The following is a 16,699-nucleotide window of genomic DNA, read 5'->3' as shown; positions in this document are numbered from 1 at the left end:
TGCATTAATCAGAGGGGTCAATCCTAGAATTGAAAAACTTTTCACTCCTTCACCCTCAGACCCGCTGTACATCAGGGGACATTCCATTCCGGATTTCCTGGTAGCAACCAATACAAGAAAGAGGGAAGGAGTACCACTTTCCACCAGTGAGGCACCACCTGACAAGGAGGGCAAGCGGTTATATGCCCTTGCAAAAAGAGTTACATCCTCGGCTGCCTTTTCGGCAAGAATTGCGAACAACAATTCTTTGCTCGCTAGCTATGCGGACGCGCAGTGGGCCAAACTGCGCAAAGACGCCGAAGAAGCGCCGGAACCTTTACGTACACGCCTGCTTACAACTATTGGCGAAGGAACCCAGGTCAACCAGAGTATTGTAAAGAACTCTCTGGATGCTGCAGAAACAGCGGGACGCTCCCTGGTTCAGGGAATACTCCTAAAACGCCACGTATGGCTGCGCAACTCAGGGTTCAAACCGGAGACACAGGCGTCTTTAATAAATAAACCTGTTGAAGACTCAAACCTCTTCGGGAAAGCGGTTGATGAGGCTCTGGAGATGGCTAAAAAAGAGTTCGATACTATCAAAACTCTTGACCAAATCTCTAAGCCCTCTACCAGGCGCGGCTATGGCAACAAACGCTTTTTTCGTGGCCAACGCCAACAACAAAACCAGCAGCAACAGTACCCTGCCACCAATTTCCAGACCAATAGTGGGCAGTACAGCCAAAGAGGCCAGCGTCGGGGCAAAGGAAGAGGCCGGGGTCCACCCCCAGAGGCTCCCAAGCCCCCAACAACACCAAGTGACGCGAAGATTCGCGTCCCCTCCCATGCAACACCGGTCGGGGGCCGGATAACATCCTTTCTTCCAGCATGGGAGGGTATAACGTCAGACCGCTGGGTACTTTACACCGTAGCCCACGGATACTGCATCGAATTCAACAGTTCCCCAACATACAAACCCCCGAGGGGATGTCGCATGACACCGGAACATCTTGCCATCCTTCTCCAAGAAGTACAACAACTGCTGGAAAAAGGAGCCATAGAGGTCGTACCTCTATCTCAGGTAACGGAAGGTATTTATTCAGTGTACTTCCTTGTACCCAAAAAGGATCTAACCATGCGCCCTGTATTAGATCTGCGCCCAGCGAACAAGTTTATCAAACCCCAAAAGTTTCGTATGGTGACCTTACAAGAAGTGATCCCACTGCTATCACAGGGAGATTACATGACAACATTGGACATGAAAGATGCATACTTTCATATTTTAATGTTGCCAGCGCACAGAAAATACCTCCGGTTCATGATAGAGGGCAAACACTACCAGTTCAGAGTGCTACCCTTTGGCATAGCATCAGCACCAAGGGTATTCACGAAGGTGCTGGCAGTGGCAGCAGCCCACCTGCGCAGGTTGTCCATCCCAGTTTACCCTTACCTCGACGACTGGCTCATAACAGGGGATTCTTACGAAACATGCTTCTCCAATACCCAAAAGACTGTAGACCTTTTGTTCCAGTTGGGCTTCTCCATCAACGAAAAGAAGTCCAGCCTAGACCCCAGCCAAATCAAACAATTCCCAGGGGCTCTAATTCAAACAAAGGACGGCCTCGTCTTCCCCTCCAAAGAGAGGGTCCAAAACATGCTGTTTCAGATCCCTCAATATGTTACCGGTCGAGAGGTGACGGTACGCAAAGCAATGCGCTTGCTAGGCATGATGGCGTCGTGTATTTATTTGGTACCTCACGCGCGCCTGCGCATGCGCCCAATGCAAGAGTGGCTCAACAGCCAGTGGTGTCAGGCCAGCGGACTATGGGACGATCTAGTGGTGGTCTTGCAGGCCTTAGTTCTCTAGCTACGGTGGTGGACAAAGGAAAACCTGGAAAAAGGGAAACCCTTTGCCACACCCGCGGCGGAAGCCACTCTAACCACAGACGCATCCCTCACAGGATGGGGGGCTCACCTATCCCATCAGACTGCTCACGGAGTGTGGACTCCGAACGTAGCATCCAAACACATCAATCTTCTGGAGCTACTAGCAGTGTTCAAGGCGCTAAAAGCCTTCCAGGAACACCTACAAGGCAGGACAGTGATGGTCCTTACAGACAGCACCACAGCCATGTATTACATCAACAAGCAGGGGGGAACCCACTCTCCAGGACTGTCCAAACTGGCCCAAAATATATGGAAGTGGGCTCTCAAACAAAATATGTTCCTACTGTCACAACATGTACCAGGGGAACTCAATCTGCTGGCAGACAAACTCAGCAGAGATTTCCCCCTCCCCGAAGAGTACGAATGGCGACTGCACGAAGACATCGTCTTCGACGTCTTCACGCAATGGGGATTCCCAGAAATAGACCTGTTCGCAACCCTGGAGAACTCACAATGCCAAAGTTACGCCTCCAGGTACCCCCAGAACCAATCCAAGGGGAACGGTCTGTCGATTCAATGGTCAGGGAAATTTGTTTGCGCTTTTCCCCCGACTCCCCTTCTCAACAAGGTGGTGCACAAGATGCACCAGGAACAAGTAACCATGATACTGGTGGCCCCAATGTGGGCCCGACAGCCATGGTTCGCTCACTTGATGGAGATGTCTCTATCTCCCCCAGTGAAACTTCCCTGCCCGTACAACATGCTGTCACAAGACAAGGGCAGGACTCTGCACCCATGCCCCCAGAACATGAATTTAGCAGCCTGGCTCCTGAGATCATAGAATTTGGACATCTACAGCTCCCGCAGAGATGCATGGACATCCTCAGGGAAGCCAGAAAACCTAACACTCGCCACTGCTATTCTAGCAAGTGGAAGAGATTTGTCATCTGGTGCAGAGGAAAGAGCATCAACCCGATTGACTGCTCTCCCACGCATATTGTTCTATTCCTGACCCATTTATTGGATTCAGGTCTAGTGTTCAATTCCATTAAAGTACACCTAGCGGCACTTTCTGCATACACCACTTCCCAACTCAAAGTGTCGTGGTGGAAGATCCCTGTTATAAAGGCCTTCATGGAGGGAGTAAAGAGCATACACCCCCCGATAGCTGACCCAGCTCCCGGATGGGACCTTAACGTGGTACTTACCAAACTCATGGGCTCACCATTTGAACCCATGCACAAAGCATCTCTTAAAGACCTCACTCTTAAGACTGCTTTTCTAATAGCTATCACCTCCATCAGGAGAGTAAGTGAACTACAGGCTCTTTCTGTTCTAGACCCCTTTGTTACAGTTCACAGAGATAAGGTGGTTCTACGCACTCACCCAAGGTTTGCTCCGAAATTCATCTCAAAATTCCACGTAAACCAGTCTATAGAACTACCAGCGTTCTTTCAAAATCCTTCCAACTTGGGAGAAAGGACTCTGCACACACTAGATGTCCGCAGAGAGGTCATGTTCTACATGGAAAGAACCAGACTACTGAGGAAGACTAATCAGTTCTTCGTCTCGGTGGCAGCAGGAAGAGAAGGGGATGCAGTTTCAAAGTCCACTATTTCTAGATGGATTGTTCAATGCATCACTCTCTGCTATACTCTTGCTAAGAGAGAACTGCCCTTTAGGCCAAGAGCACATTCTACTCGAGGCACGGGGGCGTCCATAGCATTCATTGCAAATGTTCCCCTTGAGTCCATCTGCAAAGCGGCTACCTGGAGTTCTGTGCACACCTTTACAAAACACTACTGTCTAGATGCACACTCTAGATCTGACTCCCAGGTGGGACAGGCAGTATTAAGACATCTTTTCTCTACTGTTCCTTCTCATAACCCACCGCCAACTCCGGGTACTGCTCGCTAGTCTATGCACAGCATGTGATTCTAAGCAGATTAACAAACATCAGAAGACAATGCATTACTTACCGTAAAAGCATTTCTGATGGTTGTATCTGCTTAGATTCACATGCGCCCACCCTTCCTCCCCGCTCGGATGGAAGGAACATAGACTTCCTTTTATATCTCTCTCTTTTCTGTACTCACTCACGTCTAGAAGGCTCCCTCAGGGCAGAAAAATACAAACAGAGGGACCTCGACACGTGAGGGATTGTGGGTACAACGCACGTCACTATAGGGATAGTGTTTCAGACACGCCTTGTCGACGTCCCTTTTCGACTACGAAAAACAAAATGCAATACTCCGCAGTGACCACTGGATGTCGGACCTATGCACAGCATGTGAATCTAAGCAGATACAACCATCAGAAATGCTTTTACGGTAAGTAATGCATTGTCATATTGGTAACTTTCTTGACCCAGCACACACTATCTTACACATGTTCCAAAGACCACTGGACGAAGGAATCTGAAGAAGAACTTGGAAGAGACGCCTGCTGAATCTCCTGGACCGTTGGTTTGCCTGGTGAAGCCCTGCTGCTGTGCTGAAGCTCCGAATTCGCCTCGAATAGAGAAGCCCTGCAAGGATGACTTCTCCCCTCGAGTTGGGGGGACCAAGTAAGCCACCTGGACATCCTGTCGTAGCTGGTTGTGTTTCCACTGCAGTTGCTGTTGGAACCAAAGAGCCAGGGAGAGGAATACCAGATCGCGTGCGTTGCTTTTAAGTTGGCCAAGCGCTCCAGGAAGATCCTCCAGACTCCCAGGAAGCAGGACTGACCGAGCCTGAGCCACAGTGTGCTGGACCCCAGATGCAAGGAAAGCCCTTCTCGACAGCCATGAGTCTGCAGTGTTGCTATTTGCCGAGACTCGAGGAGCCGAAACCGCAAAGTGCCACTGAATAGAAGTGTACCCTTTTCTGTTGCTGACCATCCCGTTGCCGTGCAGGAGTACTACAGACGTCCTCCCTCTTGTCCCCATGACTGAGGCCCAGGGACACAGGATCTGAAGAGCTGCACAGGAACAGACACCAGCTGGAACCATTTCTTCTAACCAAAGGTACTCTACAGTCTAAGAGAACTTACCTCTTGTTGTGTAGCCTCGTTGTTCTCAGTGGAGACTTGTCTTGTTTGCTTCTATAGAGTTGCTATCAGCTTCTTTACATTGGGGGTTACCCAAAAGTACTTACCTGCTTCAGAATATTTGAGAGATCTCTTGTTTTATTCTAATAACCTTTTTCTTTGACATGCTCTAAATGCAACAGTGATATATTAATGTCCACAGTGTCCTAGCTACTATAGTCACCTGAGGGGGTAGGAATTGGCTGTGCGCCATCCCAAACGGGTATTTGCTGATTTAGAGAAACATGTTTTTTGGAGTGTATTTGTGTGTTACTATTCTATTGCCCCTTCTGAAGAAGGCTTACTCAAACTGACTGTTAATTTAATAATTGTTTAATCAAGAAACCTTGTGTGCAAGAGTTTATTAGAATACTTGTCACTGTGAATCTGTGTGTAACTCCCCTACTGCTCACATTCACCCCTCTTGAGATAAGCATGGATGCTCATCACGCTACCACCCTGTGTAGTACAGACTTATACCAAAGGTTGGGTTCATACTGCCAGGAGGTCAGGGTTGTTGTAATGCACCCAAAGGGTATTGCATACAATCTTGCCTTACATGTTGGTTTCACTTTATTATTCCTGTTAGGATAATTGTATGAGTGTCCCCCAACTGGGTCTTGCTTCCCCTGACTTGCTGTTACTGTCCAGAATAAGTCTGCTTTAGGTTTTACCTACCTATAATAACTGAGTCATTCACTAAAGTGTAACACTGGGTTTTGCTTTCCCTGTGCTGTTTTAGACGGACACAAATAGGCTTAGGTTTATACCTGCCCCAAGTTGCTGATGGCTCCTTGATAAAGTATATGGGTTTTATTTACCTTGGGTTAGCTGTGTGCCTTCCAAAAATAAGTTACAAGAGTTACTGCTTATCTCAATCTGTGTTTCACTTATCTAAAAAGCACCTGCAATTGAATATTACATCCTCAGGCTTTGCTCACCTAGTATAACTGTGTGTTACCACAAAAGTAGTTGTAGGTTTTACTGTACCTAGAATAAGTCTAACCCTATTAACAAAATGTATATTGTCCAGTTGACCGATTGTGATTTGTTACTGTGTGTCATTGTACAACTGGTAGGGTTTACAACCCTTGAAGTACTGAATGTAATCTGAAAGTAACCGCTGGTGTTTACTCCCCTCGAATAGGTGTGACCTATACTGAATGTGTATGAAAAGGTTGAACTTCCCTAGAACTACTGTTAGGTGTTCTAAATAAGGTTTATGCTTTGTCTGTGTACCTTCAAGTATAGTGTTGTGTTTTTATAATTGTGATTACATATAATAGTGTTTCTTTGGACCATGTGTATTACAATTTAATTTGTACTGACAACCCTCTCTCCCTCCTAAGATAAGCCTGGCTGCTGTCGACGCTACCCTGAACTTGGGTGGTACAGCCTTATACTAAGAGTGGAGTCTTGTACTGCCTCAGTTGAATGGTTTTACTGAGCCCTTAGTTGGACTTCCGAAAAACTGACCTAACACCCTGCACTTGGTGCTGTATCTGCAACTCTACAACCCCCATACTTGCACTTATCTATCACCTTTTTTCTGCACTTCACCCTTGTACTGCCACCCGCTGGCCGCAATTCTTGCTTTCAATGTTTGATCCTATGTCTTATACTTGCTCCTCCTCCCCTTCCCTGCACTTGCGCAATCTCAATGTCACTGAGCCTAGTAACTTCACTGTCTTGTTCCCTCGTGTTCCCCTCCCTCACCTTGTTGCGCCTTGAAACTCTTGTGTATAGGCGCAATATAAATAAAATATCCTATATTATATCAATGCGCTCAGTCTTAGACCTGCGCCCTGCCAACACGTATGTCAAGCTGCAAAAATTCAGGATGACTTTACTGTAGGAGGAGGTAATTCATCTGCTAAAATGGGGATTACATGGCAACATTGGACATGAAAGATGCATACTGTGAAGGCATCATGAAGCAAGACACAGACAACAGATTCAAACTTAAAAACAGAATTGTTTTATTAACTCAAATGTCAGGATGGATGAAGGCCTAACTTGCCCTATACTAAGGTGGGATTTCCCTACCTAAAGAAACTAAGGAAAGTTCAACTTAAAAGTCTGCCTGTGTCAAACACCTATACTTGCCCTCACAACTTAAGCTAAACAATATGTAGGGATGTCAGCAGTAAAAGAAATTCAGCGAGACATCGGGCATGAACGCCGCGCGGATTGGAAACAGTTTTTGTGCCCAATGTCTTGCTGAATTAAGATACTAACCGAATCAGTGAGCTTTGAAATTACTAGGACAGAGGCCACACTGCTCTTGGATTGGGCGCTGTGTGCGCTCCACACGCGGGTAAGGACAGTTACCGTTATGGGGTACAGAGATTGTCCTTGCCCCATTGACAAGCAACCCTCGAGTAGACGCGTTGATGCTAGATAATCAACGTAGCATCTGAGGTCCTAAAGGAAGTGGTCACACCTACATGAACCACTGAAACCGGTCGGCGAACACTACTGAGGAATTTCCCAGTAATGATGGGACACCCCATGATCCAAAAAACGTGCATGAGATTAATGCACACTTTTAGGAGTTTTTTGCTTGTAATTATTGTTGTAGTTCAAGAAATCAGGACAATTAAAGGAATCCGGGTTCAAGCTAGAACTCTTTTAAAGAGAAAAAAATATTTGTAGCAATAGGGTCAGCCTTTCTGTCCCCTCAACTAGATGGTCGGCTCATCACTGAGGGCTGTGTCAGAACAGTTGGAGGGTTATATAGAGATTGCATGAAGAAGTTTGGAATAAACCTGCAGTAGTACCTGATTAGCACCAAAAAGGCCCTCAGATCTTTCTTGGTTTTTTGGAGTGGCGGTATTGAGAACAGCTCTCACCTTCTCTTGCTGTGGTCAGACAGTACCATTACCCACAGAAAAACCCAGATATTTAACTGCCAATTAGGCCAGCTTTCATTTTCTGGGATTAGCGGTCAACCCCGCTTTTCTTAACACACTCATTACGGTGTAAAGGTGGTATAAATGATCTTCCCATGTCTTGCTATGGATCACAACAAAGTCTCAATGGGCTCTGCAAAAATCTGAGTATGACTGTAATATTTTATCCATCAACCTCTGAAATGTTGCGTGAGAACCATGTAGACCAAAAGGCAGGACTTTCAAGTGAAACAATCCTATGGGAGTAGCAAAGGCAGTCTTCTCTATCAGGTCCATACAACGGAACTTGCTAATACCCTTTCGTTAGATCTATTGTTGAAAGGTAGACCGCATTACCCAGCCAGTCAATCGAATCGCCGATCCGGGGCATTGGGTAAGCGTCAAAGGCAGAGATGGCATTCGACTTTCTAAAGTCTATACAAAACCTCCACCTTCCATTGGTTTTTCCCACCAACACGATAGGAGAGGACCAAGTACTATTGGAAGGTTGTATGATGATAACCTCAAGCATGTGTTTAACATCCTGGATGATGGTATCTTTTCTAGTTTCAGTAATCGTTAAGGTTTTAAATGTACCACTTTGCCTGCAGGAGTATGATGGTAAATGTCCTTCACTTTTCCGTGCGTCTCTCTAAACACATCAGTAAACTGTCTTACAAGGTCATACAGGTCTTGTATTTGATTGTTGCTGAGATCAGGGGAAATTAAGGCGTTATGTAAAGGAGCAGGCGGATGCCTCCTCTCTAGGCCCCGCCCCCTCACCACCGTCTTGGAGTAACAGACGAACTACAATTTGTGACCCATGCACAACTTTTTTGCGACATGTCCATACCGATTATATGAAAGACAATATGTACTCGGCCATTCAGAAAATACCCTCACATTGAGACAGTGGAAGGTTGTTACAAGAAGGATGCCCACTGCCAAAGTGCCAGAATGCGGCTATGGGAATCATGGATGAACTCTAACTAAAAGTCTGATGACAACTGCCCCACAGGAGACATGGACCCCCAGCAACAAAGACTGCCCCATCTGCATAGTGAAGTTCCTGGGGAGTCTAAGATTACCGCTGTTTGGGAGAATTCTCAAAAATGTGCTAATTCCCTCCACTTTAGAGACCCCCAGCAACTTTGCTAGATTTTGAGGACTTGATTTTCTTTACCTGGAGAGAGTGTGACTTTTTTTTTTCTTTCCCTCTCTTGTGTATTTTAATGGTATTTTATACACTGTCTTTTTTGGTTATGGAGTCTAACCAACTCCATGGGCATCATCTTTTACAATTGTCACAAAGCACCTTCAGTGCAGTGCCACAGGGAAGTCTTCCAGATTTCCCAAGGTTTAAATACCTTCTCTGGGCCATCTTTGCTAAAATGGTGCCCAGTCTTCTTTTTTCGCCAGGTCTTTGTAGAAAGGTCCTTCTAGAGTGTCTCTGCGCACCAAACCAGGTTTGGTCTCTGTTCATTTCGCCTTTGGCAGGGTTTCTGAGAGAAACCCACCTCTGGCTCCCGAGTGTCCGAGTTAGGCAGGAAGTGAGGGAGGTGCCCGAATCTCCCTGTGCTTAGTCTCCTGGGAGACCCAAATGAAATCTGTGGTGATTGGCTGACTGTCCGGCAAGGACAGCCACCCTGTCGGTTGAGTGACAGCTATGCTGGAAGGAATGGGAAAGAACTGAATAAAAGGCTAGTCTTTTGGCTTGGAAGGCAGTCGAACACTACGAAGGAACCAAAGAAGAGCTTGAAGAGGACGGCTGCTGCAACTCCTGGACCGTTGGTTTGCCCGGTGAAGCCCTGCTGCAGTGACTACTTGCCAAGTTCGCATTGGTAGCCCCTACAGGGACAGCTTCTCCCTTTGAGTTGGTGGGACCAATCAACTGCAAAGTAAGCCACCTGGCACCCATCTCTGAGCTGGTTGAATTTGCAAGAAACCGTATAGCCAGGCAGAGGGACACCAGATTGTGTGTGTTACTTTTAAGCTGGCCTAAAGATTTTGGAAGATACTCCGGACTCCCACGTAGCAGGACTGACCAAGCCTGAGCGCCCTCAGCAGAATGCGGGACCCCAGAAGCAAGGACAGTCCACCTTGACAGCCAGGAACCACGCTTATTGCTGTACCGCAAGGAGCTGAAATGCGAAACAGCCACTGAAAGTAAAGTTTGCCGGTTGCCCGTTTTGACAGTGGAGTGCCGGAGTCCCCCGACGTCCTCCCTCTTGTCCCCACGACTGAGGTCCTCGGCTGCATCGTTTCTTTTTTTACCAAGGTACTGTAAAACCAGTATAAGAGAACTTGCCTCTTACTGTAGAAAACTTCCACAACTCACAAGTCTAATCAGCTTGTGGCCCTACATTTGATTCTTCTTTTCATCAAAGACTCCTAAGAACTTGTGCAAAGACTCCCATCACTTACCAGAAGTGCTTTATCCTATCCAAGACTTTAGCCCATCGGCTTTGGTTTAGCCTATTGAATTGAATGACTAGTGAACTGCACTGCTTTGGAATATTTGTGGTCTCTTGTGCTCTAATAACCTTTGCCTTTTACCAACTTTTAAAGAGTATTCTAATGCCAACAGTAAGGTATCAATGTCCCGAGCACCCTTGTTACTGAAGTCACATGTGGGTGTAGGTTGTGTCTGTGGACCATCCCAAAAGGACCTTGTCTGATTCAGAAACTCAAAGTGTATGGTATTGAAAAGTCACACCAAAAAATGTAGAGTTGAATCCCTTCCAGCCTTATAAGTGGCAGATCTCATTGAGTCACACGATCCCCCATTGCACTTTCACCCCTTCGACATTCACAAGAAACAAGAATCTGCACGGAAGAATGCGCCATCTCCTCTCAGCATCCACTAGCCCATTACATACAAAATGGTCTGTGCCGAACGCTGCCGCCAATACCTACCAGCGCACCGAACTACAGACCCTTACTGCAGCAGACTCCAAGAAGGCACTTTCTCCCCACAGCCTCATGAACGCGAGTCCAGCAAAAACTCCCCAGACCTTACATGTCGCCGCTAACATCAGACCCGGCACATCTGACCCCTCCTTTCATGCAAATGCCCGTGTACCCCCGGCAAGGTACCTGTATCTACTGCGGGTAACATCGCACACATCTGATGTAACTGCCACTTGTGGTGATATTACGCCCGGATGTTATACTATTACTACAAATAGTGCCAATGCTGATCTATTGTGTGAAGTTAGTGTGCCTACTCCTGCTAATGTTGCACCCACACGTTATGGTACTCCCCCTATTTGTGAGACTACTGCTGTGATTACTGCCAGTGCTGATCTGTTGCGTGAAGTTGGTGTGCCTACTCCTGCTAAGGCCGCACCTACGTGTGACGATGTTGCCACTCATGCCACTAATGCTGACCCCATGTATGAGGAAACTACTTCCTGCTGCGAATATCGTGCCTAATTTGATGGTAGTTGTCCCCAATCTTGTTATATTGCTCCTGCGCTGCATGTGCTTCTGTCCTGTGCTGCAGCCTTAGCCGCTGTCCCCAATACTGTGCCCTCTGACAATCCAGGTGTGCCCCTCACTGCCAATAGTGTCACTGCTCATGGCACAGTTCCTGTTAGTGACGTAATCTTGGCCAACACTGCTAATAGTGCCATTACTGGACTGACTCGACCACCAACCAGTCTTCTAATATGACTGACAACCATAACCCTAACCTTGCCTTCGCCCCTTTCAGTTCAGCCTCCAATAACTCTACCCCTTTCAACCTGGCCACCCATGCTCTGAAGCAGGCACCTGCAAACCTCATAGTCCAATCCTCAAACTAGCCTTGGTCAATACCAGCTCACTACCTTCCCATGCCGTAGAGATCTACGGCCTCTTGACAGCTGGTAACCTCAACACCCTTGCTGTTACGACAGTTTTTCTGAAGTCCAACTAAGGGCTTAGTAAAACCATTCAACTGCGGCAGTTCAAGACTCCACTCTTAGTATAAGGCTGTACCACCGAAGTTCATTGTAGCGTAGACGGAGCAGCCAGGCTTATCTTAGGAGGGAGAGAGGGCTGTAGAATCAGTACAAATGAAATTGTAATACAAATGGTCCAAAGAAAGACTATGTATTGTAAAAGTAAATGGTTTGTTTAAATACAAGTAGGCACAGATACATCTTGGGGAAATAAGTACCATCACAAATCATATAAACACATAGAAAAACAGAACACTATGCTTGAAGGTACACAGACCAAAGCATGCAACCGTATTTGGAACACCTAACAGGAGTTCTAGGGAAGTTAAACTAATAGTTATTTTTTATATTACTTTCAGTAATATAAGGGTAGTAGACCCTAGCAGTTGAACGGTGATGCTCAGCAAGAAATCACATAGTAAACCAACTGGACAATATACTTTTTGTTAGTAGAACACTTATTCTAGGTACAGTAAAAACCTAGAACTACTTTTGTGAAAACCCAGTTATACTGGGTGAGTAAAACCTAAGGATGCAATATTCTATTACAGGTGCTTTTGAGATCAGTAAAACACAGATTGAGGTAAGCAATAACTCTTGTAACTTATTTTAGGATGGCAAACAGCTACCACAAGGTAAGTAAAACCTATACACTTTTAAAGGAGTCATTAGCAACTTAAAGGCGGGTATAAACCTCCGACTGTTTGTTTTTGTGTCTATCTAAAACAGACCAGGGGAAGCAAAACCCAGTGTTACCCTTTAAAGGTTATTCTAGTTAGGTAAAACCTAATAAAGTTTTATTCTGGACAGGCTAACAGCAAGTCAGGGGAAGCAAGACCCAGTTGGGAAACGTATATACCTATTCTCTGAAAGAAACATTTATTGAAGCCAACAGCATGACTTTTGGGAAAGTGGCACAGCCAATTTACAGGTGAATAAAATAACCATTCATCTACTTTCAATTAGAATGGCGAAACTGTTTCTAAGGAAATAAAGATGTTGCATATACTTTTCAGAATGGCAGAGCATTACTAAGGTAAGTAAAATAACCTTACATATACTTTTCAGAATGGCTGAACATTTCTAAAGGAAGTAATAACTTTTGGAGCTGTTCACTTTCAGAGTTTGTTACCAACTAACTTCTTTTGCAAGTAAGTAACTTTTAAACACGTATTCCCTTTTCTAGGCAAAAGGCCCAATCCTTAGAAGTCTTTCCCTTATTCTTGGAGCCTGAGTGTTCACAGTGGCAGAAGGGGAGGGCGGGTGGGGGGGGAGGGGAACTAGTGTCTAGTGTCCAACAGGCAGGGCAGTTCAGGATAGGTTCTTATGTAGCAAAAGTCAGAGTTCCTAAGGAACACTGTTAGAACAAGTGAGTACTTAACATTTAGAGTTAGTTGAGGTTCCAGGGGCTTCAGAGAAGACACCCTAGGAGGATTGCAGCAGTGGGCTTGGGTGCACTGGACGAGAGGACTCTCAATCGAGAAAATACCCCAAAACTACACAGGAATCACAATGTTAGGACAGTTTTTCTGAAGTCCAACTAAGGGCTTAGTAAAACCATTCATCTGAGGCAGTACAAGACTCCACTTTTAGGCTAAGACCGTACCACCTGAGATCGTTGGTAGCGTAGACAGAGCAGCCAGACTTGTATTAGGAGTTAGGGCTGTAGAATCAGTACAACTGAAATTGTAATACAAATAGTCCAAAGAAACACTGAAACACTATGCATTGTAAAAATAAATGGTTTATTTAAATACAAGTAGGTCCAGATAAATCTTGGGGGAAATGAGTACTATCACATTATATATAACAACAATTATAAAAACACAACACTATTCTTCAAGGTATACAGACCAAAGCATATAACGTTATTTGGAACACCTAGCAGTAGTTCTAGGGAAGTCAATCCTTTTCATACACAATCAGTATAGGTCACACTCTTCTTGGGGAGTAAAAACCAATGCTTAGTTACAGTAATTCAAGGGTACTAGAACCTACCAGTTGTACCATGACGCTCAGCAACAAATCACATAATCAGTCAACTGGACAATATATGTTTTGTGAATAGTGGAACACTTATTCTAGGTACAGTAAAAACCTATAACTACTTTTGTGAAAACACAGTTAAACTAGGTGAGTAAAACCTATGGATGTAATATTCAATTACATGTGCTTTTGAGATCAGTGAAACACAGATTGTGATATGCAGTAACTCTTGTAACTTATTTTTGGATGGCACACAGCTAACTCAAGGTATGTAAACCCAATTACTCTTACATCCCGTCCCCTTTCTTCCATACTGTATGGGCATCCCTTCCAAGGGATGCGAGACGGAACCTTTTTCACCAGAAAAAAACCTTCTGCCCCTTTAAATTTAGAGGCGCAGGGGTGCAGCACAGGGAGCATGTGCTGCCCTGACTTGGCCCTCCGGCGCCACACCTCAGTCCCCTTTTCCGCGTCGACTGGAACGGGCCGAAATTCACCATTGCTCATGGGTTTGGCTACGGCCATGTAATTCCACGTGCAGATACTTCTTCTTAGTCTTATCTATCATTCAGGTACTCGGTCCTCAGGTGTCAAGCTCCTCCCCAGTGCATATCGACTTCTACAGGGTTCAGCAGGTGTCCATCCTGCAACAGGCTCTTCCCAACTTCAGACCCCCACGTCCTCTGCCTACGTTGCCTTGACCCAGACCACGGTTGACAACAATGTTCGGCGTGTGACTCGCTGTCCTCGAAGGCGCTGAAGAACAGACTAGCCAGGTAGAGGGAGCTCTTCCAGTGGTCGCCTACAGACGATCTCAAAAATATTGTGAAGCATTGACCCAGGCCCAAGGTAGGGCCAATATTTTCCAGCGCACCCTGCAAGGGAGACTCCTTCCCAGGGACTCGCCTGCGCGGGAGGGACCGGCCAGGTCCTTCTACTGGCACGTGCACCGAGGCTGCTGCAGCTACCGGCCCTTGGGTCGAGGGATCCGCCGATCCTCCCGGGCGCAGTATTGAGGACCGGAAGGTTCTTGTACCGGGTCTACACCCGAGAGGCTCTGCCCTTTTACCGGCACCATGGCTGAGGGGCTATGCCCTAACACCGGGAATACTTCAGAGGGGGCGCCTAAACGCAGCTCTAACGACCCCCCAACCTTCCCCTGGTCGAGGGTGTCACACCTACCGGGCCGAGGCCCGAGGAGCAGGGTAGGCCTCGTGAGCCACATGCATGAGTCTTGGACAAGCACCACGTCGCAGGCACATGGCAGGCAGCGCGACAAAATGGCCGCCGCGCCAGAAAGAGGCACCCGTCCGGCGCCATTCCAGGAATTCGGCGTAGAACGAGTGTCAAGGTGGGACTGGCCTCAACCAGGTAGGTGGCCTACAATCTACCCTTCATTTGCGCAGAGCAGCTTTCCTTTGCATCCATGTGGACAGGGTATGCAGCGGCTCCAGCAGCCCCCCGCTACCCAATCGGTACCCCCTGCCACCTCTGGCCAGTGAGAGGTGCTCTTCGAGAAATTCCTTTGCCTCATGAGGTCTCCTCAGATGGGGGTTATCATCAAAGACACCATCAGGGAAGTTATCCCCGCCATGCTAGCGGCACCACAGACGCCGCAATTGGGCCCCCAGGCCCCGGTGCAGCCACCTCCTCCGGCTCCACAGCCAACTCCGCAGCCTCCAGCTGCGGCCCTGTACCCCAGCCTCCGGCGCCATCTACTCCTCCTTCTCCTCCACAGGATCCTCCAGATCCGCAGGATACGGACGAGGAGGAGGATCCGGACACGCCATCCTCAGCCAGGGCCTTCCACAAATGTCTTGCTGGCCTGGCGGAGTACCAGGGCCTCCCCCACCCCGAGGTCGAACAGCCGGGAGAGGGGGTTCTGGCAGAAATCCTCACACGATGCCCCTCTGCCAACACGGGGATTCCACTGCAAACCGTGTAGTGTCCCTGGCCAAGAAGGGTTGGCTCAGGCCCCACTCGGTCCAGCCAGTCAATCGACACCTGGACGCCAAGTACAGGCAGATGGAGGGGGATACACTCTTGCACTTGACCCGTCCTCAGCCACGCTCCTCGGTGATCGCTGCGGCATCACTATACTCCAAGCCTCAGGCGTCCTCAGCCTCCTCCGCGGTGCTGCTAGGCCAAGGAGAAGATGATCTTGGAGGCGTACGACAAGAAAATCGGCTCCAACTCATCCTTGCACCTCCGGCAGGCCAACGCAGATGCCATGCTGTCTGCCGCCAACCAAAGGTTATGGCGGGAAATTGCAGACTTCCTCCCAGAACTCCCTACCAGCGCCAATCACGCTTTAAGGCAGGGCTAGCTGAAGCCAAGCACATGACCTCATGGAATCCACAGTGGCTCATATCGATACTTCAGGCCGTGCCATATGCATTGCCACAGACATGAGAACAGCCTGGCTCCGGGCAACGAAATTCAACCTGAATGTCCAGGAGTGCATTCTAGATCTACCGTTCGAGGGGGGGGGGGGGACGACTTCCACTCCTCTACGGACAAAGAGCTGGACAAAGAGGAACAGCTCACAAACTGCAAAGTCTCTATCCATTCTCACAAAGACCACACCCAAATCGAACACCCAATCTCTGCAGCGTTCGGAAAAGGGTCATGCATATGGAGGGTTCCGCGGCTTCCAGGACGCAGATCCAGGCAGCCGGACCAAGGCAGCAAACAGGGGGAGGGGGGGGGGAGTAAGGACTTTTTCCAGTCCCCCTCCTCAGCGTCAGCCTCCGAGGGAAAGAACCTTCGGGTCCACGTGTCTCCGTTGGGAGGCAGGCTTGCTCTCCATGCAAAATTCTGGCACCAGAATTTTGCGGACCCCTGGATCCTCTACGTAGTATCCACGGGGTACCGCCTTCCTATCCCAGCCTCTCCTCCCTCCTCCCTTCTCCCTTCCACTCCCACCGGTTGGGACAGCAACGCTTT

The 16,699-nt window shown here is 47.6% G+C and overlaps 1 protein-coding gene across 2 annotated transcripts in view; it reads left to right on the top strand.

The window, feature by feature from the left end:
* YAP1 (Yes1 associated transcriptional regulator) overlaps positions 1-16,699 on the top strand; it is a 538,742-nt gene that overhangs the window by 463,558 nt on the left and 58,485 nt on the right. The gene's annotated exons all lie outside the window — the stretch shown is intronic.

The sequence above is a fragment of the Ambystoma mexicanum genome, chromosome 7q (genome assembly GCF_040938575.1).
Source record: "Ambystoma mexicanum isolate Mex_15411 chromosome 7q, UKY_AmexF1_1, whole genome shotgun sequence".
In the NCBI taxonomy this organism is placed as follows: domain Eukaryota; kingdom Metazoa; phylum Chordata; class Amphibia; order Caudata; family Ambystomatidae; genus Ambystoma; species Ambystoma mexicanum.
This window is presented reverse-complemented; position numbering and strand designations above follow the sequence as displayed.